General features: G+C 36.5%; 1 long non-coding RNA gene across 1 annotated transcript; it reads left to right on the forward strand.

Moving 5' to 3' along the window:
• The first annotated feature begins 2,901 nt into the window (after positions 1-2,901).
• Positions 2,902-24,899, forward strand: LOC149966201 (uncharacterized). The gene is made up of 4 exons (XR_016478810.1): positions 2,902-3,012; positions 22,654-22,710; positions 24,148-24,212; positions 24,828-24,899. It is a non-coding gene; the product is annotated as an uncharacterized LOC149966201 (long non-coding RNA).
• The last annotated feature ends 699 nt before the right edge of the window (positions 24,900-25,598 follow it).

A 25,598-nucleotide genomic window follows, 5' to 3' on the forward strand; every position in this document is an offset into this window, starting at 1 on the left:
GCGTTTGTGAAAATATTCGCTACTCAAATATATCATTTTACGGGTACATGGCATTATTTTCCAATTGATCACGCAAAACCAATGCTTTATAACTAACATAACTTATTTTAAAGAAAAGTTATGTTTTTGAAATTTCATATTTTAAACCAGCATTTGATATTTAATGACGTGTAATGGGTTCCAGTAAGAATTAATTACGGGAAATACTTATTTGCCCATGCAAAATATATTAGCAAAATTCCCCAGAACTTGCTATTTTCGGAAATAAACCATGATTTGCAAATACTAATTTGCCGATAACGTTTTGCAAAATGCTTTACTCATATTTGGAAATTTTCAGGAATTGGCCGTATTTTGCAAATCAGACAAATATTTACCCAGATCGTTTGCAAAACGCTTTACTGCAATATTTAATTAACCCTGATAAACTTTTGAATAGGTCATATTTTTGCAAAACTAATACTGATTTAACCTGAACTTTTGAAAACTGCTTCAGTACTTCTGTCCGCTATTGAATTTACACAATTATATTTTAAGAAGATGAATTTTAAAATTTAAAATAGGCCATAGTTTGCAAGTTAGAAGAAACCACCTAGAAATTAATTTCTACTTTTTCGCGTATTTTATCATAGTTTGCAAAATTGATTCTTATTTAGAATTTTTATCAAATATTTCATGGCAAAATTAAAAAGAAGGTAACGCATTTTGTTAAAATTCTTGGTGAATAAATATCATATTGCGAACTATGGCCTGTTTAAACTTTTAAAATGAATCTTTTTAAAATATAATTGTGAAAATTCATTAGCGGAGATAAGCAGTTTGGGAACGAAAGAGCGAATTAATTCTTAATTTACAAAAATCACAAACCGATTTATGAATTAAACGCAAAATTCATTGGATTTAAAATTTGAAGAATTAATTTTATCACTTATAAATAAACCAATATTGCTGTACATTGAACACGAATGTTTTGGTTCCAGAGTGACGCGATATGTGGAGACGAGACAGAGACGGCCATTCGAGATGTGGTATAAATTTCGTCACCCTGAATTGCAGCAACAGGAGAACTCTCGAATCCCTCCCAAAGTGACGACCCTCCACTTTCTGGGACCCATTCTGAAGGCGTGGTTCTTTGGCGTTTTTCTTTCTGTGGCGTCATTTACCGTCGAGTTCGCCTATCCGCTCATCGTCAACCGGAAGGCACAACGGAACAAAAAACCAACAGGATAAACCTTGGACTGGCACCAGAAACACGGTCCCGCTTTTGAACGAAAAATGTTCAATTGCTTGTGTCCAGTAGCGTAGCCAGGATTTTGTTTCGGGGGGGGGGGGGGGCACGCCATTGAAAAAAAGTAAAAAAATAAAATTAGGAATTCCTAAAACGTTCAATCTTATAAAAAGCTAATTTAAATATTTCTGGAGGTATAAAATTTAATAGTAAATAAAGTCCACTGATATTAAAATATATCACATTTAAAAATCTTAAATAAATTTTAAATTTAAATTTTATTTTATTATAAAGGTAAATAGTTACTGCGGTTTAATATACGGAAAATATAAATTTAATCAGTTGTACAAATTTTTGTAACTAAAAAAATGGCATCTTGCAAAATTCCAACTATGTGTTGAGCCGGTTATCATGAAACAGTTGGTTAGAAGATGCAGTGCTCAGTCGTGTAGCTTTTAAATACTATCTCTTTCTTAAATAACTCAAAACAATCTAACTATAAAATTAATTTTTGCAGTGATATAAATTACATCACCGGGGGCCACCAAAACACTCGAAATCCAAAACATTAGGTGAAGACTTGGTTCAAGGTCATTGAAATTTTCATTGTCATTTGTCCCCCTACACCCTCTACGTAACCTGCAAATATCAAATTCTTACATAAAATATATTTTGAGTAATTGGCTCTGTATCGTTTTTTAGTTAACACCCTGTATGAACATTTCAAGTGAGGTTTTAATTATTTACACGTATTTAACTCGAGTTATTTGATTATTATTAATACAGACATTTAGGTTTTGAGGTTTTTTCTTGTCTTTATTGGCGAAGATCATGTATACGGTTTATTTTTTTAGAGTTAAGTTAATTTTTTGAACTGGAAAATTAAAGTTAACATCGTTATCTAAGAGAGAGCCGTCAGCGTATAAGGTTAGAGAATCGTTATCATCAGAATTGAATAAATAGTTTACGAAGAGGTTAAACAATAGAGGGGATAAAATCGAACCCTGTGGGACAACGCATTTCGTATAATTTGAGTCAGATGATCAGTTGTTTACCTTAGTTTTACAACTACATGTACGTAGGATTAGATACGAGCTGATTCTGTCTTGTGACTTACCTCGGATACCGAGAATATGAAGATTTTTGAGAAGTACATCATGTCGGAGCGGATCAAATGCCTTTCTGAGATCTAGAGAAACTCCTAATAAGTTCTTTCTTTCGTCCAGATTGTTAATTATCTTTTTATATAATCGGTTTAGAGCTTGCTCAACTCCTCTATTTTACTTATTTAGTCGATAAATTTATTTACATTTGAATTGGAAATATTTCTACATAAAAGTGGAGCGTTATGATTTTGATAATAACCGAAATTATCCCAATCAGAGAAGATGCTGGTTTCTTTGGCAATTGGAGTAACATGGTCTAATAAGGACGCTGTATCAGTTACCGTTGTATAGGTTCCAATCATCAAGTATGACGAAGGTTTTGACATTTTCGAGAGTTCGGCCTTGGAAACCTACTATATAATTCTATGCCGGTTAGAACTTAAAGTTCGAAATACAAATTAAATTATTGATATGATGTATTAACTTGTTAGTTTTGAAACAGCGAACGGTGTTTGAGCTGATAATTTGCACTTTAAGTTCGTTCTTTATGAATTTCTTTCCAATTCTAGATTATAACTTAATTGTATCGAAACCACTTCCTTCGCTTAGAAATGGTGAAATTCGTCATGCTGTTGGGGGCCCTCCTCGCTGTAAATGTTGTTGATTGTGATGATATTAGTAAGTAACTAATTTCCTTATTCGCACGAAAATTTACCGAGTCGCTTCAACGCTGATCTGCGCCACTACGACTTAAGTCAAAGCAAATTTGTTGGCGGAATTCAGAATGTTCTAGATGGTGTCTTGTTGTCCACTGCAGAAGCGCGCCTTGATTTCCACAATGTATTGACCAAACAAGTAGCGAAGAAATTACAAGTGTATATTTGCCCAATCAAATACCAATGAATAAAACTGCGCGTATAGGTTTAAAAGGGATCTTAAGAAAACCAATACTTTGATGGTTTGACCTAAAGTTATTAGATTTTAATTAAACTGACTAAAATTGCAAAAGTGGTTTCTCATCATAGAGTACCATTTTTCTTTAATAATTTTTTATTTATTTGATTAATTAATTTAATAAATAATTTAATTTAATGAATTTTTTAATTTAATAAATAATTTAATTTAATGAATTTTTTAATTTAATAAATAATTTAATTTAATGAATTTTTTAATTTAATAAAGAATTTAATTTAATGAATTTTTTAATTTAATAAAGAATTTAATTTAATGAATTTTTTAATTTAATAAAGAATTTAATTTAATGAATTTTTTAATTTAATAAAGAATTTAATTTAATGAATTTTTTAATTTAATAAAGAATTTAATTTAATGAATTTTTTAATTTAATAAAGAATTTAATTTAATGAATTTTTTAATTTAATAAAGAATTTAATTTAATGAATTTTTTAATTTAATAAAGAATTTAATTTAATGAATTTTTTAATTTAATAAATAATTTAATTTAATGAATTTTTTAATTTAATAAATAATTTAATTTAATGAATTTTTAATTTAATAAATAATGTAATTTATCGTATAATTTAAAAAAACGAATAATTGAAATTAAGGAATAATTTAAATAAACGAATAATTGAAATTAACGAATAATTGAAATTAACGAACAATTGAAATTAACGAATAATTTAAATTAACGAATAATTTAAATTAACGAATAATTTAAATTAACGAATAATTTAAATTAACGAATAATTGAAATTAACGAATAATTGAAATTAACGAATAATTTAAATTAACGAATAATTTAAATTAACGAATAATTTAAATTACGTTTTTTTAGTCCATGGTTTAACCTTGTTCCAATACCAAGCTACGCACACGTTGCGCAACTGTAACATAAAGCTTTATCTCGAAAATCACTAGCTCTATCACAAAGGCATTGAGCTGCAATGAAAATCGAACTTTGTGTTTCATGAGCAATGGATTGAATTGTATCGGTCAATTTCAAGGTGTCTAAAATATCTTGACCTATATAAAATTATTTATTCCTCCAGGTAGTTTTCAAATGTCTCTTATTTTAAACCAGACGTCTGTGACAAGAACGTGAGAACTTCTGATTGTCGTCATAAGATCTTTACTACTAAAACCCGATTTCTTTTGAAGCAGAGACGAAAACAAAATAATTTAAATGAGTACCTTTTACACAGGACTAACAAATGTTTATAGGTATAGTTAAAAGATTTGGTTCAGGAAAACAAATATGGCTTCACACGGAAAAAACAAAAACACTTTTTTCTGGCCCTCCAAAGTTCAAAATAAAATAATTCTACGTTTCAATTGTAAATGTTTCTAAATCAGTTCAAGAATAATAAATTCCGAACGAGTTCGCATACCTTTCGGTTTTTAATACAGTTGTATCCTTTAAAATGAGATATAGAAGAACAAATTATGTTATTTGGGAATGAAAATTTTAATTTATAATTATTGCTTTTATATACATTACTTTGTATTTTTTATTTAAAAAATATTAATATCGAAAATATCAAATGTCGAAATGTTTTACTATTTGTATTATAATTTTACTTTATAAATTCGAAGTGATTGTTCAATATAGAAACGATCCTGAACCTACGTCCTAATGACCTAAATTTTGGTTTTAGTCATGGTCATTTGCCTTATGCAGACCCGGTCGGAGGGCGGAGCCCAAATCCCAAAGATGAGACCCTCAGTTTTGGTTTCTGTCATGGTCCTTTGCCATAGGCAGACCCGGTCGGAGGGCTGAGCCCAAAACCCAAAGAAGAGACCCTCAATTTTGGTTTCTGTTATGGTCCTTTGCCATATGCAGACCTGGTCGGAGGGCTGAGCCCAAAACCCAAAGAAGAGACCCTCAATTTTGGTTTCTGTCATGTTCCTTTGCCATATGCAGACCCGGTCGGAGGGCTGAGCCCAAAACCCAAAGAAGAGACCCTCAATTTTGGTTTCTGTTATGGTCCTTTGCCATATGCAGACCTGGTCGGAGGGCTGAGCCCAAAACCCAAAGAAGAGACCCTAAGTTTTGGTTTCTGTTATGGTCCTTTGCCATATGCAGACCTGATCGGAGGGCTGAGCCCAAAACCCAAAGAAGAGACCCTCAATTTTGGTTTCTGTCATGTTCCTTTGCCATATGCAGACCCGGTCGGAGGGCTGAGCCCAAAACCCAAAGAAGAGACCCTCAATTTTGGTTTATGTTATGGTCCTTTGCCATATGCAGACCTGGTCGGAGGGCTGAGCCCAAAACCCAAAGAAGAGACCCTAAGTTTTGGTTTCTGTTATGGTCCTTTGCCATATGCAGACCTGGTCGGAGGGCTGAGCCCAAAACCCAAAGAAGAGACCCTAAGTTTTGGTTTCTGTTATGGTCCTTTGCCATATGCAGACCTGATCGGAGGGCTGAGCCCAAAACCCAAAGAAGAGACCCTCAATTTTGGTTTCTGTCATGTTCCTTTGCCATATGCAGACCCGGTCGGAGGGCTGAGCCCAAAACCCAAAGAAGAGACCCTCAATTTTGGTTTCTGTCATGTTCCTTTGCCATATGCAGACCCGGTCGGAGGGCTGAGCCCAAAACCCAAAGAAGAGACCCTCAATTTTGGTTTCTGTTATGGTCCTTTGCCATATGCAGACCTGGTCGGAGGGCTGAGCCCAAAACCCAAAGAAGAGACCCTAAGTTTTGGTTTCTGTTATGGTCCTTTGCCATATGCAGACCTGATCGGAGGGCTGAGCCCAAAACCCAAAGAAGAGACCCTCAATTTTGGTTTCTGTCATGTTCCTTTGCCATATGCAGACCCGGTCGGAGGGCTGAGCCCAAAACCCAAAGAAGAGACCCTCAATTTTGGTTTCTGTTATGGTCCTTTGCCATATGCAGACCTGGTCGGAGGGCTGAGCCCAAAACCCAAAGAAGAGACCCTAAGTTTTAGTTTCTGTTATGGTCCTTTGCCATATGCAGACCTGGTCGGAGGTCTGAGCCCAAAACCCAAAGAAGAGACCCTAAGTTTTGGTTTCTGTTATGGTCCTTTGCCATATGCAGACCTGATCGGAGGGCTGAGCCCAAAACCCAAAGAAGAGACCCTCAATTTTGGTTTCTGTCATGTTCCTTTGCCATATGCAGACCCGGTCGGAGGGCTGAGCCCAAAACCCAAAGAAGAGACCCTCAATTTTAGTTTCTGTTATGGTCTTTTGCCATATGCAGACCTGGTCGGAGGGCTGAGCCCAAAACCCAAAGAAGAGACCCTAAGTTTTGGTTTCTGTTATGGTCCTTTGCCATATGCAGATCCGGTCGGAGGGCTGAGCCCAAAACCCAAAGAAGAGACCCTAAGTTTTGGTTTCTGTTATGGTCCTTTGCCATATGCAGATCCGGTCGGAGGGCTGAGCCCAAAACCCAAAGAAGAGACCCTCAATTTTGGTTTCTGTCATGTTCCTTTGCCATATGCAGACCCGGTCGGAGGGCTGAGCCCAAAACCCAAAGAAGAGACCCTCAATTTTGGTTTCTGTCATGTTCCTTTGCCTTATGCAGACCCGGTCGGAGGGCTGAGCCCAAAACCCAAAGAAGAGACCCTCAATTTTGGTTTCTGTCATGTTCCTTTGCCTTATGCAGATCCGGTCGGAGGGCTGAGCCCAAAACCCAAAGAAGAGACCCTCAATTTTGGTTTCTGTCATGTTCCTTTGCCTTATGCAGACCCGGTCGGAGGGCTGAGCCCAAAACCCAAAGAAGAGACCCTCAATTTTGGTTTCTGTCATGTTCCTTTGCCATATGCAGACCCGGTCGGAGGGCTGAGCCCAAAACCCAAAGAAGAGACCCTCAATTTTGGTTTCTGTTATGGTCCTTTGCCATATGCAGACCTGGTCGGAGGGCTGAGCCCAAAACCCAAAGAAGAGACCCTAAGTTTTGGTTTCTGTTATGGTCCTTTGCCATATGCAGACCTGATCGGAGGGCTGAGCCCAAAACCCAAAGAAGAGACCCTCAATTTTGGTTTCTGTCATGTTCCTTTGCCTTATGCAGACCCGGTCGGAGGGCTGAGCCCAAAACCCAAAGAAGAGACCCTCAATTTTGGTTTCTGTCATGTTCCTTTGCCTTATGCAGATCCGGTCGGAGGGCTGAGCCTAAAACCCAAAGAAGAGACCCTCAATTTTGGTTTCTGTCATGTTCCTTTGCTTTATGCAGATCCGGTCGGAGGGCAGAGCCTAAAATCCAAAGAAGAGAAGAAATCATCGTTTGAATTCTAATTATTACATTTTAAACAAATTAAGATAGTTTTTACATAGAGCCAGTAACCCATTTGTTTCAAAGTAATCGATTAAAGTTATCCTTTATAGTTTTAAGTAATACAATAAAGTTTTAGAAATGTTTTTAATGATAAATATGCGAAAAATAATAGCCTAACTCGTTATAAATTACATCGATGAGCAGCTGTGCAGGTCCATTTTCTTTACAAAATCTACAAATGAAATAAATTAAAATTTCTAATTTGAAGAGATTGCTTACCAATTTGGTTGAATTTTTTTGAGACATTTTAGGAAAACTTGGTGCATTGATGTTTTTAGGTATATGAAATACATTTAAACATTTCTACACTAGTATTTTCGCAAAACTACCAGCCGTATTTTACTCAAAAAGCAGCGTTCAATCAGTCTAAAATTAAGTTATATAGAAGAGGGTGAAAGACATTGCTGTATAATAAGAAAACGAAATTCGTCTAGCCGTTATAGAGCCTCCATAGGTTTACAACGTCGAGATAAATGAGGTAGCCGTTGAGACTCGAGTATGAATCATGCCTTTACATTTAATTCGTTTTTAATTTACTCGTTGACGCGTGAATGCAAAATAATGAGACCCGAGCTGGCATAGTTAATCCGCTTCGCACATGATTTTTCCTGCGAATGAATTATGAGACGGGAGAGGGTTTATTTAAAAAATTTAGAACCCTTAAAAATTCATCGTCTTCTTGAAATCTACGCATCGCCTTTCAAAGTGAAATATATAAAATTAATCGCAATTATTGAAAACTGAAGAATATAAAGCGCAATCTGTTAAGGATTATTTATTGCTTTTTGGAAAGAAGAGATTACCTTTTCTATAATACGATTCGAGAAATGGATACGCGTGTCACAAATATTTTCATTGCGTGTGCCCTTCCGTACATTTGTTCAATAGCGCTGCATACAGTTCTGGAAAATAACCATTAAGTGTACGTATTACGTTCGGAGTTGATTCGAATATGTCATCTCGCCTTTGGCACGTAGTCGATATATTCCGCAACCACCTCTATTCAGACATGCCAATTAAAAAAGCCTACTTTAAAAAAGATAACAAAATCTTATTTTAATTTTAGAAACTAATTCAAATCAAATTAAAATGGTTTTACCGCCGATTTAACTTAAGCCAGTTCATCATAGCTTTCAGAGTCTGATGTGTTCAATTTGTGAGTTTAATGAAAAGTAAGCTCGAATTTCTCAAACTACCCCATGAAACTGACAACCAGGACTGACGAGTTTGATTTTCTTAACTTCGCGCCCTTGAAAACATTAAGGATGAAACTAGTTTATTTAAAATTAAAACATAAACATTAGGCTTTCCAAAAAAGCACTTGAGATAAATTTATAAATATAAATCCAACAGGTCTTGAAGAAATGTTCTCTGTTACTCGTTTTTGCTGAGCATACTAAACTTTTTTAAATTAAGGTAGGCCTTGTTCGTCTAAAATTATTTCTTTAAACGGAACCTCAAGATGTCCACCATACGTTTACTAAACTTCATCGTCATCAGCGACAATTGCGTGCTCGAAACTCTTCAATTTAATTAAAAAAACCTCGCACTCAATTTTGCGTTCAGTCATGTCATAACGAAGTCAATTATTCGTTGGCGAAATGACGATTTTCTAGAGTTCTTGCAATGTCATATTCTGATTGAACGGTTGATGTCATCGCGTGAAAGAATCTTTTAACAGCATAAAAATTACTTGTCCTAATACGAACATGTTCAGTCGCTCAACAAGTTGCAACGTCCGTCAGTGATCTTCAAGCGAACATCTCTTCCTTCAAATCTGCGCTTTTTTTCGTAAGTTAATATTTTGCGATCGAATTTCTTTGGTTAGTGAATTGATTTAGTTAATCAATATTCACAAATGTAAGATAAACGTATTGTCTACGCAAAATTTTCATTTCTTCTTATATTTCCGTTCATACGACAAAGAAAATTGAAATAAACTAAAGAATAGTCTACGATTTAGTTCTCAGTATTTAGCAAATTTGGTAAAAATAACATTTCAGAAATATAAACCTTCTTAAATCATATATCCTACCACAAATCTTCAGAATATCATATTAAAGATACTTCAATGTTGAGGGACTACTATGACCTACTCGATCGCGCATTACGTGCTATGATTATAACAATATTCTAAAATGATACTACAAGGTTTTAAGTTTTAAAGTTTACTATTTTATTTAACGTTTTTTAAAAAGATTGGCTATTAAATTTTTGCCCTATGTTTGAGACATTTTGTTGTCCCATGACTATCCGCTCCCAGATCTTCTTTCAATCTGCCGTATATTTCGCTCACGAAACCCAAGTCATCCTTTTGGCGCGAAAATGGTGGTCAGCGCGCTCGGGAAAACCAGGGCGACTTTGGGAATTTTCCAAAACGCCGCTACGTTGCCTTCTACAAAGTGCTTACAATACGGCCTATGGTTTTTTTAAATTGTCCATGAACGGATATTGGAATTTTACCAATACAACAAAATACAAAACTTGAAAAATACATTAATAAATTGCTATTACAATACACTAAAAATGCTAAAACTAAAATATTACACATTGAAATTATTCATTTTATACACTATTATTATTAATTAACAATTAACACTTATAATTTAATTAAATTTAATTAGCTTGTTGGCTAAGTTTTCTACATCTGGACAGTGCTCTCCAATTTCTATTACTTTTACCCCTAAATATTCCAATTCCCAAAACGCTTTCAATCAATCGCTGATATTGAATTCGGATTCTCCCTGAACTACTCCCACTTTCAAAATGCTTACTGTCCCACAACTGTCACCTTCGGAAACGACGACCATGTTCGCTGCTATATCGGCTCCGTTTATGACCCATGCGTCAGATTTACAGCCCGGTGTACCGGTAAGATTCAAACCACACCACCGGAGGTCTATCATCATAATGCCCTACGCCAGCGTCCACAAGCCCGGACAGGTGACAAAACCAGCATGGGTAGCAGAACCTTACTACTGATGGTCGCACCTTTGACGCAAGTCACTCAACCCAGCAGAAGGTGCAGCAATGGATCGACCAGCTACCACTTCGCACACAGCAGTGGGAATAAGAGAGGATGCTCTGGCAACGCCGGCCGACACCCTACCTAGGAAGGTAGAGAGCCCATTGGAAAGAGCTCCTAAAGGGGAACGGTGAGTGCACAGCAGTCCCAGTAACCCGGCACAGCTGGCACCGGATATCCCGGTGGGAGTCCAAAAGGCCGGGAAACAGGACCGCCGTGCTTTCATACGGAGGCCCACAGCCCAACAGCAGGCTACCCAATCCGCCGAGGCGGCCAGTTGGCCTGGACCTTCTCCGTTAACCTGGGCCGAAGCCCAGTTAGCAGCCCACAACGGACCACAATCGGAGGTGGAGATAGGACCATTTGGACAGAGCTCACATCTCCCAGTGCGCCACCGCCCGTATGGGTTACAAGAGCCGGACCCGGACTTCCCGGTTAATCCACCAGTTATCGCACACTCCGACGAATTTGGGGGTGTGTATGGGGTTTCCATATGCATGTCCGTTTCATCTTTCTAAAAAAACCATGAGTAATTTATTTATGAATTTTTAATTACCGTCAGCTTTTATATTTGAAGCCGCAATGGCATTTATTCATGCTAGCTATGACGCAAATTGTGGTAAATTAAAATTCCGTTTTCTTAGCACATTATCTTATTTATACACCTATACATATATATATGGGCCCTTAGAGTGTGCAATAACTGGCGGCTTTACCGGCGCACTTGGAGATGTTAGCTCTGATCAAATGGTCCTATCTCCACCTCCGACGTCAGTCAGGTTTATGCTGGATACCGAGCTTCGGCTCAGGCTAACTGAGAGGGTCTGTGCAAACTGGCCGCCTCGGCGAATTGGTTACCCTGCTGTGGGGTGGCGGGCCTCCGTATAAGAGCATGGTGGTCCTGTTTCCCGGCCTTTTGGGGTCACACCGGGATCTCTGGTCCCATCTGTGCCGGGTTACTTGGGCTGCTGTGTGCCCATCGTTCCCCTTTAGGAGCTCTCTCCAAAGGGTTTGACTCCTTACCTACGTAGGTAGAGTGTCAGCTGGAGTTGCTACAGCATCCACTCTTAATCCCACAGCTGTGTGCGAAGTGGGAATTCATCCGCCAATTGCTGAACCTTCTGCTGGGCTGAGTGGCTTACGTCTAAGGTGCGACCATTAGTAGTAGGGTTCTGCTTCCCATGCTGGATTTGTCACCTGTTCGGGCTAGGTGGACGCTGGCGTAGGACACTATGATGATAGACCTCCGGTGGTATGGTCTCTGTTACTAGATACACCGAGCTATAACGGGAATATTAATTCTAATTTCCTAGTTCAAGAATTAGTTTATCAAAATTCATTCTTCTGTTTGCATAAGTACCCTGACAAATATAATAGAAATGAATTTTTCACGCAATGACCAAAAGAGGGATATTTTGGAATAAGCCTTTCCCTAATGGAGCGTTCTATAAAATCAGCCCAAAACCGGCCAAATTTTTCAGAAGGGCTAACAACTCTTGTTATTCTTTGGTATAAGAGAATTCGGCTTATGTCCTGTCTTGATATGAATATTTTAGACAAGTACCTTTTAGGAGTTGTAGGAGGGACCCTAGGTGTTGAAGTATGTTTGGGGTTAAGAATATTTTCATGATATAAGTTTCTATTTAATCCCGTGGATTTCGGACTAGTATTTTAGTATATAAAAATGGCGCGGAAAGCCGGAAATTATTTAAGCCTAAGCTAGCAACTACGCTGCTCCTAAAAATCGACTTCTATCAAATTCTTACGGGTTTGCCAGATTAATATTTTTCTCTCCCACCAAAAACCGGCCAAACCTTCACCTAATCCGAACTCAAAAGGGGGAAAGCACACCACACCGATTTTATAGAGCGCGCTATTCTGAGAAACTGCGTACCCAGCGATTACACTTTTCCCCGAAAACGCGTACGTGTTCGCAGCCCAGACCCACAGACGCACACCCCACCCACAGACACGGTGATTGTAAAACCCCTCCTAGGGTACATAGTAGCCTCGGAGAGGTAAAAAGGTCTACTGATGATTAAAGAGTTACGAGAAAGTCAATGATTAATATAGTACAATTAATATAATACATATTTATTATACAACGTAAAACGGGTCAATAGTTTAGCGGCAAAATATCAAAGTCCTAAAACCACGCTCCCGGTTTAATTCCCGACCATTTTTCAATGAAATAAAAACCTGATCAAAATAAAAAAACTTATCTTACAAAAAAGTGAAATTTATATACGCTTCCGATTCAACTGAATTTCTAATTTTCAATGCAGCGTTGATCGGGTTCGAATCCCGTCCGGCGCAATTTGATTATAACAAGACGGATGCCGTAAACATTTGATGGGAACTCTGCCGTTGGTCGAGGGGCAGGTCACTTCCATTTTGGGTGCGTCTTAATCATAGTAAAATGATTAAATCAGGGTAATCGTGATTAAATCTGGGTAATCAAGATTAGAAAATCTAATCACGATTTAAACGAGATTTAATCATTCTAATCACGATTTAAACGAGATTTAATCATTCTAATCACGATTTAAACGAGATTTAATCATTCTAATCACGATTTAAACGAGATTTAATCATTCTACTCTTGACTTAAACGAGATTTAATCATTCTAATCATGATCTTATCTTTTTAATCAGGATTTAATCATTTAAACGAGAATTAATCATTTAAACGAGAATTAATCATTTAAACGAGATTTAATCATTTAAACGAGATTTAATCATTTAAACGAGATTTAATCATTTAAACGATATTTAATCATTTAAGCGAGATTTAATCATTTAAACGATATTTAATCATTTAAACGAGATTTAATCATTTAAACGAGATTTAATCATTTAAACGAGATTTAATCATTTAAACGAGATTTAATCATTTAAACGAGATTTAATCATTTAAACGAGATTTAATCATTTAAACGAGATTTAATCATTTAAACGATATTTAATCATTTAAACGAGATTTAATCATTTAGACAAGATTTAATAATTCCAATCATGATCTTATCTTATTAATTAGATTTAATCATTTTATCATGATCTTATCTTATTAATTAGATTTAATCATTTTATCACGATTTAATCAATATAATCGGTCGAATAGATAATTTATCACTAAAATTAAAACTAAAGTACGATTTAATCATACTAATCATGATATATATTTTTTCCGGATTAAATCATTTTAAAGAGATTTAATCATTTTAATCAGATTTAATCGTTAATCATGATTAAATCAGATTTAAACTTTCTAATCATGATTAAACATGATGTAATCAACTTAATAGTCATTAAATTGAATTTAATCAAAATAATCACGATTAAATCAGATTTAATCTTTTGAGGGGTGCGTCGTTAATCAAGGAAGTGACCTGCCCCTCGCCGTTGGTATGCCAAAATGTTTAACGTAAAATTCGCGTTCGGTCCGTCGGAAACGTCATATATTCGTCACGTACAATCACAATTTGCAAAAAACGATTATACTACACCCATTGAAAAAAGGAGGACTCTTTTGGAAACACCTTTTCCCCAATTCCAAAAAACTACTTACGCAGTGATTACACTTCGTCCCGAAAATGCGTACGCGTTCGCAGTCCGGACAGACAGACAGACAGACAGACACCTTGATTGTAAAACCCCTCCTAGGGTACACGCTGAACGATCTTAATCAAAGCGGGAAATGTCTGTTTTCAGTTCGTCAACTGAAAACATTTGCTTAACGATTATTTAAAGAACGTTTAATTTTTAACAAAAAAGGTGTAAATTATTTTACGGCACTTTGAATCGACATTAATATTCACTTTTTGTTTCGTTTTTAGGGAAAGATAAAAGCATTAAGGAAGTTAAACGGTTCGTAAATTGCGTTTCGTCTAAAATGCCTGAAGTGAGTTTGAGAGTGCGGAAAAATACTCGTTGCAGACCGGTTGAGTTAAGCAAATGTTAAAAAACGCAGTGCGTTCCGCAGCAATCGTGTCTATCCTCAGGTTGTAAAAGACTGCGCTCAATCTTCTGCCTGGTAATAGTTATTGAAGGGAGCTGTTGGCTCGACTGCCATGAAAAGCTTGCCACCAACCTCTTACGCGGTATAACCCTGCCACCTGAATTAATGGTATTAAAAGTCGCTAAAGGACATAGGCCTAAGGTGTTGCATTGGATATTACCCTAACATCGATACAATTTTAAGCTTTATCTCGAGTGAGGGACATTTGTTTTGTTTCAAAGGATAAATATGTTGTACGTTTAGTTGGATTTTATCTAACTTTTAAAATACCATCATTATTTAAAACGGTTTAATTTATTAAAATTAATCTGTTAGAATTTATTTAAATTGTAAATTAACGTAAAATTACTATAAAGTTCTTTTAGATAAGCAATTTTAAAATCTAACAGCTTTTCTCTTTTATCTTACGATAGTTTTTGAAAAATGTAAATTTTAAATGGCCTTTGTGTTCCATTATTAATGTCTGGGGTTTTTTTTTCATTCAGATGGATAAACAGATAGATGAATGCGTGAAAAAGACCAAATATCCTTTGAAAAATAAATCGCAAAAAAAGATATCATTAAAGGCTTATGCCAATCACTCGGGGCTAACAGTCGCAATGATAAGGAAGCAGTAAGTTTAAAATTAGCAGGAAAATGGACAAAACTAAAATAACGACATTGTTTTCATAGATCAAGCTATTTAGTTGATTCATTAATACGAGATTAGGAAGAGCGTTTGATAGCGAAGAAGTGATAACCGGCGAGTCGCCGTTTTGGCCTACTTTATTCATCATTCGGGTAAGAGTTTATTTCATAATTCTTAAAAATAAGCGATTTAGAATTAAAACCGCGAAATGGTACAGCGCATTACTGATCTTACGACTGAAATTTAATTGATGTTTAATTGCAAACTAGCCGAGAAGCGGGCCCTCAGATAGTTGAGTGTTTCAAGACAATCCACCGCAGAAAGTCCCCCTACACCTTTTTCCCACGCGAGAATTTCCCTGGCACCGTTGTCCCCATAGGTGAATAACCCCAGAAAAGCCCACCCTCCCCCTTTTTTCCATGCGTGAATTTCCATCGCACCCTTTCCCCCAAAGTTGAACCACCCAAGTGAGGCCCCCTTCTCCCTTTTACCCATACGAGTACTTCTGTCGCACCCTTTACCCCATAGTCAAACAACCGCAGTAAGCCAACTCTCCCCCTTTTTCCCATGCAAGAATTTCCGTTGTAATCCCTCCCCCTTTTTCCCATTCAAGAATTTGACGGTACCCTTTCCCCCGGCAAAAATCACTCAACTCACCTTTCTCTGTCGCCCCAATTCCAAACCCTGAGTATGGCACCCCCTCCTCCATTTTTTGAACCACTCCAGTAAGGCCGCCCCCTCCCTTTCCCCATAATTGAACCATCACAGTAAGCCCCCCTTTCCCTTTTCCCCAGAGAGAACTTCCGTTGTACTCCCTCCCCTTTTTTCCTATGCGAGTATTTTCGTGTTAACCATTTCCCCATTGTCGAACCATCACAGTAAAGCCCGCAACCTCCCCTTTTTCGCAAGCGATAATTTCCGTGGTACCCTTTTCCACATAGTCGAACCACCGCAGTAAGGCCCACATCCTCCCTCTTTTTCCCATGCGAGAATTTCCGCGTCACCCTTTTCTCCATAGGTGAACCATCCTAGTAAGCCCCCCTCCTCCTTTTCCTCATGCGAGTACTTCCATGGTACCCTTTCCTCCATAGTCGAACCACCGCAGTTAGACCTGCCACCTCCCCCTATTTTCGCATGCGAGAATTTCCGTGGTACCATTTTTCCTCATAGTCGAACCACCTCAGAAACGCCTACCCCATCCTTTTACCCGTAAGCGAACCATCCCAGTATTCAACCCCCTCCTCCCCTTTTCCCCATGCGAGAATTTCCGTGGTACATTTTCCCCCATAGGTGAACCACTCCAGTAAGGCCCGCCCCTCGCCCTTTTTCAATGCGAGAACTTCCGTGGTACCCTTTCCCCCCGCAAAATAGCTCAAAACTCGCCTTTCTCTCTCGTTCCAAACCCCCTTGTAACCCTTTAAATCCCTTGTATTCAATGGCTGATTAGCTCCACATTCATGACGAACAGAAAAATACGTCCCGAGAGAGCCGCGTAGGGATAGATTTACCTCCTTTTCGCCTCGGGCCAACGTGACCTAGTATTAAGGCGATCAAGCGCAAGTCGGCGGCTTATAGACGAATAAAGTATCAGTAGAAATTATTCGGCGATGCCACGTTAGACGGCTGGGGAAATCCCCGACGAAAGGGTCTTGGAGTTTTATAATAAAGATATTTCACCGTCCCGGCATTTTTAATACTTGATAAAAGGAAATTTACCCTCGTTGATGTATTGCGCCTCGCGATTCATGTTTTAGTATCACGTATTTTAAAATAGTTGCTCGAGCTTGTTCGGGTAAATGTTTCAAGAACAAACATTGGCATGTAAGGAGATAAATTCGAATACGTCTCAATGTGGCTGACGGTTTTTTTACGTCACTATGTTAACTTATCAAACAACAACGTGAGAGGGGAGCGCGCGCAAAGGCGATTTTTTTTATCTCGTAGGCGGGGCCAAAGCCGTCAGAGTGCCAAGCCCCGAAAGCCTGCAGCATATATGACAGTTGAAACTGTGTGTTTAAACGGCGAAAGAAACGGGCTCGATCATATTTCCCGTAACATTGCTTTTACCGAAATCTAATGTTTAATGCGAAACAAGAAATTTATTGATTTATTTTTACTGCCGGATAAATTAGATTAGACAGCTTTTTAGAAAATTAAATTATTAAGATTTAGAATCGTTAATTTTTCCGCTTTATTTTAAACTATATAAACGTTTGAATAAAAAATGAGGGCCCGGGCCCGAAGGAAGTCACCGTGCAGACATTCTATTTTTGTGGAGACTTAAATCGTTTTCCAATAGGGTCGCTAAAATCATTTTCACTTCAAATTAAACACTTACGTGGTCCGTACAAGTTCCACACATTTAAAGAGCTTCAAACTAGATTTAATTGAAGAATTGGTTTAATTGCAATTCATAAGTTTGAGTAAAGCCATTTGGAACAGCAACGGCACTGATTCAGATTGAGATTAAGGGAAGGTAACGACCACCACCACACAAACACTTTGGCTCGCGCGATGGCTCCGCTGGAAATATATTTCGATGTGAAACTAACATTTTGATGAATGATCCGGTTTCTGACGACGCTGCCGTAAATATTTCTGTACCTTTTTTGGTTATCTCCTTTTTTACCCAAAGTTGCAAATATTTAAATGAAAAGTTATAAAACCGAATACAAAACATATAGTTCGACAAATCAATTTATTGGATAAACATTTATTTATTTGACAATTTTTTATAAACTTAAATTAAACCATGGTATTTTTTAAGTTTGTTTCATAGTTATCTGTTGATATTATAAGATGTTACAACATTAAACATTATTATTTTATGTTTTTACAGAAATGCGATCCAGATTATTCGAAGGCAGAAACAATTAAAAAATAAATAAACAAAAATAATTTAACATTTATCCCACTTAAATCGTGGTTTATCAATATAATAGTATTTAATTCGATCTTCGTAAGGGATATAAACAATTTCAATTAAAGGGTTCAAACAATCTTTTGCAAGTACGACTTCTATTAATTATGAAAAGTTCTACCTCACGTATTTGTAGTAGCGTCTGACAAGTGAGATGCAGTCGCGTACAACAACAGTAGCCCTTGGCGGTGCTGGAATGTCACATTCTTGTGACGGGTACTTTTCAGGAGGTGAATTATCCCTCGATGGACAGTCATGATTCCCAATCATGTAAGACGCCGTGGCACTTGAATCATCGTACATCATCCCTACGTTGTATAGGTTTAGTAAAATCCGGCGGCTGCAATTTGTTCTTTGGTGACGTGTGGTTGGCGACGGAAGGTTTCTAGTCGAGTTTCCCCTAATTTTCAAGATTCGAGATATATTAATTTTACGTTAGTTAGAGGCATTGCTCAACGACACTCAATTCGACTGGAGTTTCCCTAAAGTGTTTCTACATACGATCAAAGGTTATAGCTTATCGAGATTAAAACAAAAAAAACCGAGCGTTTTAACTTGAATATGGTTACCCATATCGTGAAATTTTGGTACTAAGAAAGGTTACGTGTACTTTGTGTCAAATATTTTCCTTGGGCCTTAACATAAGTGGGATTATTTTAAATCTTATTTTTATCATGCGCGATAAGAAAGGGTAGAAAATGATAAGGTTCATTACCAATAAATTACCATTTCCCTAAAGGTAAATCACTAAACAAAATATTTTCAGAAAAATAAAAACATTTAAAGAAACATACAATGTATTAAAATTAGATTACAATTGAACATTGATATGTGTTAGTCGCTAAAACCATGACATCTTTTTACAGTTTCTTTTAGTTTCTGTTGAGTAACAAAATAGGGTATAAGATAATGTGGATATTTAATTTAGTTAGGAGGGTAGTTAAACTTACTTTACATATTACGGCTGATGGATAGATAATCTTCTCACAAATCAGTTGCGCTACTTTATCAGCCCTTGAAATTTTATAATCGTCTTTCCCGTGATTGATTAAAATAATGCCAACTGGTCCAGTATAGTCCATGCCAACTACAGCTGCTGGAACGCCAATCCCATGATGTACTGACAAACCACTGCGTGGAGCATTTTTTAAGGTAGTAAATCCTGAATTGATAATTAAATTTAAGTAACGTAGTCAAAAATCCAATTGAATCTAAAATAAAGCTCTTCCCTAATCATATAAATAGTAATAATATGTTAGTCTACACAGCGTGGTGACCGGGTACAAAGTAATGCGGGGCATATTAACCAGTTCCCCTGTCGAGATTAATATCAAAACTACAACTAATGCAGATTTTCTATTGGCTGTCGTCTCAGACAACCAGTACAATGGAAAAAATGTCAACGACTGGGTCACTTTTCCAATCAATGCCCAACAGAAAGGCCCATCTGTGTCAACTGTGGTAAAATACATGATACGATAGAGAATTGTACAGATCCATCAAAAATGAAAATTGCCATACCAATACAACCAAAAAACTGTTAATTTAAAAAATTGCATTGCAAATTCTCCATATACAAGAAAGAGACAGAATCACTCACAGAGCAGCAATAGAAAAATTTTGTTCTTCAAAAAAAATCTCCACCATATACCAAACGTGAAGAAAATTTCCCTTCTTTACCTACCACATCAGATGCTTCACAAAACATTTCCAGCACTTCATGGACAAGTTTAGCCACAAAGAAACAAACCCAACAATTTGATATTGACCTACTTTCTGACCAATTAACATCCAAATTAATTTTAATATATCTGATATCCTATTTAGAGTAGTCCAAGCTGATGTGATTGATCTTTTAGAGCTCATTAATGAATGTACAGTCCCGATCAAAAGTTTCTGGCGATTTTCTCTTGGCAGCCATTTTATTTATATTTTAGGTAGAGAGCCGAATGAGGGCTTCTATGAAAGAATACCCTCACGAAAATGATATGCTTTGAAAATCAATGCCCTACCCCCATCAGGGCGCGAGAAAAGCCGGTAATAGCCAAACCAATCCAAAATGACGTCATGAAAAATAAATATAATTGGTCGTGTCTACACGTGTTCGAATCGTCATAATATTCGGAAACCAAATATGGTTTGATTTTTCAAATTGGATTTGTAGTTGCAAAGTTATTGAAGACAAAGTGATGACGGAAAACATGAAAATTAACCCCAATTTAATTTTTAAGTGAAACAAAGCAATGGTGGCCGTACAATAATTTGAAGAAATCTTTAGAGGGTACCATTAATTCGTATCAAAATATCTTATTTAAACCATCTACACTGGATTTAATGGATTGATAACACATTCGGTACTTTTAAATCTAGTATTCTAGTATTCACTAAAAAAGGATTAATCATATATACTTCATTGTCCTATTTACTCTGCTATACAGAATTTCAATCCCTGCATTTCATCAAAACATTCTTCATCAATGGAATCAATTCTATAACAAGAAGTACAGAAATTCAGGAATACAAACCGATTGAATGTACAGAAAAATAAACTAAATCTTCCTGTATACATAAATTCTGGACTTAAAGGAAAATATTACATCTTCATTGGCTTAGAGCTTGCTCAACTCCTCTATTTTGCTTATTTAGTCGATAAATTTATTTACATTTGAATTCGAAATATTTCTACGTAAAAGTGGAGCGTTATGATTTTGATAATAATCGAAATTATCCCAATCAGATAAAATTTTGGTTTCTTTGGCAATTAGAGTTAACATGGTCTAATAAAGACACTGTATCAGTGGTTACCGTAGTATAGGTTTTAATCATAATGTATGACGAAGTTTTTGACATTTTCGTGAGTTCGGCCTTGGAAACCTTCTACTCTATAATTCTATGCCGGTTAGAACTTAAAGTTGGAAAAACAAATTAAATTATTGATATGATGTATTGACTTTTTAGTTTTGAAACAGCGAACGGTGTTTGAGAGGATAATTTGTGCTTTAAGTTCGTTCTTTATGAAATTCTTTCCATTTCTAGATTATATTTTGTATTGATACAACTTCCTTCGCGTAGAAATGGTGAAATTCGTCATGCTGTTGGGGGCCCTCCTGGCTGTAAATGTTGTTGATTGTGATGATCAAAATAAGTAACTAATTTCCTTAATCACAGGCAAATTTAACGAGGTGCTTCAACGCTGATCTGCGCCACTACGACTTAAGTCAAAGCAAATTTGTTGACGGAATTCAGAATGTTCTAGATGGTGTCTTGTAGTCCACTGCAGAAACGCGCCTTGATTTCCACAATGTATTGACCAAAACAAGTAGCGAAGAAATTACAAGTGTATTTTTGCACATTAAAATACCAATGATGAAAAGTGCTGGCATAGGTTTAAAAGGTATCTAAAGAAAACCAATACTTTGATTGTTTGACCTAAAGTTATTAAATTGTGATTAAACTGACTAAAATGCACTTCTTGAAATTTTAATATGATTTTTATTTTTAGTTAAATGAATTCCAAAAGTTATTTCTCATCATCTAGTAACATTTTTCTTTAAATCTTTTTTATTTGATTAATTAATTTTATAAATAATTTAATTTAGTGAATTATTTAACTTAGTGAATTATTTAATTTAATGAATTATTTAATTTAATGAATTATTTATAAATAATTTAATTTAATAAATAATTTAATTAAATAAATAATTTAATTTAATAAATAATTTAATTTAATGAATTATTTATAAATAATTTAATTTAATAAATAATTTAATTAAATAAATAATTTAATTTAATAAATAATTTAATTAAATAAATAATTTAATTTAATAAATAATTTAATTTAATGAAATTTATATTTAATAAAATTTAATTCAATAAAATTTATTTTAATAAAATTTAATTTAATAAAATTTAATTTAATAAAATTTAATTTAATAAAATTTAATTGAATAAAATTTAATTGAATAAAAATTAATTGAATAAACTTTAATTGAATAAACTTTAATTGAATAAAATTTAATTTAATAAAATTTAATTTAATAAAATTTAGTTTAATAAAATTTAATGATCAGATCGTGGTCAGCGCAAAATTAATTAACTCGCTACAAAACTTTTCTGGAAAATTTTCCGCATTTTATTTTTCCGGAAAATTAACAACACTAGTTTCTATAAAGTAACTCTGGTCTTCTTGTTACGATGTTGCTGCTGCGTCCGGATGGCGTGTCGATGACGTTTTACTACGAAAATCACAGGACATAAGAGTAAATTCGACGAGGCACCCTGTTTTTAAGCATAAACTGAACTGAACTTCTACGTATTTCGTGACGAATGAGTTACGGTTACTAAACTGGTTTTTATTTATCTTTTTTTATGGAAATGCCTATTATTATTGGGGGTGTGTATGGGGTTTTCATATGCATGTCCGTTTCATCTTTCTTAATGAGTAATTTATTTATTAATTTGTATTTAACGTCAGCTTTTATGAAGGAAGCCGCAATGGGATTTATTAAAGTTATGTATAAAGCAAATTGTGGTAAGTTAAAATTCAGTTTTCTTAGCACGTTTTCTGATTTATACACCTATACATATATATAGGCCCTTAACGGGTCGGAGTGTGCAATAACTGGTGGCTTTACCGGGGAGTCGGGGTCTGGCTCTTGTAACCCATAAGGGCGGTGGCGCACTGGGAGATGTTAGCTCCGATCAAATGGTCCTATCTCCCCCTCCGACTTCGGTCAGGTTTGGGCTTGATACCGAGCTTCGGCTCAGGCTAACGGAGAGGGTCCTTGCAAACTGGCTGCCTCGGCGGATTGGGTAGCCTGCTGTGGGGCGGCGGGCCTCCGTATGAGGGCACGGCGGTCCTGTTTCCCGGCCTTTAGGAGTCACACCGGGATCTCCGGTGCCAGCTGTGCCGGGTTACTTGGGTTGCTGTGTGCTCGTCGTTCCCCTTTAGGAGCCCTCTCCAAAGGGTTTGAGTCTTTACCTCGGTAGGTAGGGTTTCGGCTGGAGTTGCTAAAGCATCCACTCTAACTCCCACTGCTGTGTGCGAAGTAGGAATTGGTCCACCCATCGCTGCACCTTCTGCTGGGTTGAGTGGCTTTGCGTCAAAGGTGCGACCATCAGTAGTAGGGTACTACCACCCATGCTGGATTTGTCACCTGTCCTGGCTCGGTGAACGCTGGCGTAGGGCACTACGATGATAGACCTCCAGTGGTTTGGTCTCTGTTACTAGGTACACCGGGCTATAAATTCTGACACACTATACATATATTTAGAATATAATTTTTTAACGCGTAATAGACAAGATTTTAAGGAAACACAATTTGCCACGTGTCAGAAAAAGTTTAGGATTGAAATATTAATTATAGTTCAAGAATTAGTTTATCAAAATTCATTCTTCTGTTTGAATTAGTACACTGACAAATATAATAGAAATGAATTTTTCGCGAGAGACTTAATGTTTGAACAAGTTGGCACTCTAAAATATATATCTCCGTGGTTCTGTGGTAGAACGCTTACATGTCGTGCAGAAAGGGCTCGAGTTCGAATCCCGACCAATACTGACACAAAGTGAAAAAGTTTATACACGCAATGACCAAAAGCGGGCTTTTTTTCAATAAGCTTTTCCCTAATTCTAAGAAACTGCGTACGCAGCGATTAAACTTTGCCCCGAAAACGCGTACGTGTTCGCAGCCCAGACACACACCCCACTCACAGACTCGGTTATTGTAAAACCCCTCCTAGGGTACATAGTCCCCTCGGAGAGATAAAAACGGAACGGATGACAGAAATGAACGCGTACACGCTGAACGATCTTATTCAAAGCGGGAAATGTCAGTTTTCTCTTCGTCAACTGAAAAAATTTGCTTAACGATTATTAAAAGAACGTTTAATTTTAAACAAAAAAGGTCGAAATTATTTTACGGCACTTTGAATCGACATTAATACTCACTTTTTGATTCGTTTTTAGGGAAAGATAAAGGCATTAAGGAAGTTAAACGGTTCGTAAATTGCGTTACGTCTAAAATGCCTGAAGTGAGTTTGAGAGTGCACAAAAATACTGGTCGTCAGACTAGTCGAGTTAAGCAAATGTTAAAAAACGCAGTGCGTTCCGCAGCAATCGTGTCTATCCTCAGGTTGTAAAAGACTGCGCTCAATCTTCTGCCTGGTAATAGTTATTGAAGGGAGCTGTTGGCTCGAATGCCATGAAAAGCTTGCCACCAACCTTCTACGCGGTATAACCCTGCCACCTGAATTAATGGTATTAAAAGTTGCTAAATGACTGAGGCCTAAGGTGTTGCATTGGATATTACCCTAACATAGATACAATTTTAAGCTTTACCTCGAGCGAAGGATATTTATTTTGTTGTTTGCCTCAAAGGAAAATTCGGTCGTACGTTTACCGAAATAGTTGGATTTTATCTAACTTTTAAAATTCCACCATTATTTAAAACAGTTTAATTTATTAAAATTAATCTGTTAGAATTTATTTAAATTGTAAATTAACGTAAAATTACTATAAAGTTCTTTTAGATAAGCAATTTTAAAATCTAACAACTTTTCTCTTTTTATTTTACGATAGTTTTTGAAAATTGTAAATTTGAAATGGCCTTTGTGTTCCATAATTAATGTCTGGGTTTTTTCATTCAGATGGATAAACAGATAGATGAATGCGCGAAAAAGACCAAATATCCTTTGAAAAATAAATCGCAAAAAAAATAGCATTAAACGCTTATGCCAAGCACTCGGGGCTAACAGTCGCAATGATAAGGAAGCAGTAAGTTTAAAATTAGCAAGAAAAAAGGACAAACGAAAATAACGACATTGTTTTCATAGATCAAACTAATTGTTTGTTTCATTAATACGAGATTGGGAAGAGCGATAAGTAGCCCACAAATTATAACCAGCAATTCGCCGTATTGGGATGATTTATTCAGCATTCGGGTATGAAATTATTTAACGCTCCATTTTATAATTTCATAATTCTTTAAAATAAGCGAATAAGAATTGAACTGCTAAATTGTACAGTGGATTACTGATCTTACGACTGAAATTTAATTGATGTTTAATTGTTAACTAGCCTAGAAGTGGGCCCTAAGCTAGTTGAGTGTTTCGAGGCAATCCACCCCAGAAAGCCCCCTACCCCTTTTTCCCATGCAAGAATTTCCGTGACAACCGTTTCCGTATAGTCGAACCACCCCATAAATGCCCCCACACCCCTTTTTTCCCTTGCCATAATTTCCGCGCAGTAAGCGGCCCCTGCCCTTTTTCCCATGCGAGAATTTCCGTGTACCCTTTTACCCATAGGTGAACCACCCCAGTAAGACCCACCCCCTCCCTTTCCCCATAATTGAACCATCCCAGTAAGCCCCCTTCCCCCTTTTCCCCACGCGAGAATTTCCGTGTTACCCTTTCCCCCCG

Source organism: Leiobunum rupestre, chromosome 1 (assembly GCF_980474605.1).
Source record: "Leiobunum rupestre chromosome 1, qqLeiRupe1.1.hap1, whole genome shotgun sequence".
NCBI classification, from domain to species: Eukaryota; Metazoa; Arthropoda; class Arachnida; order Opiliones; family Sclerosomatidae; genus Leiobunum; species Leiobunum rupestre.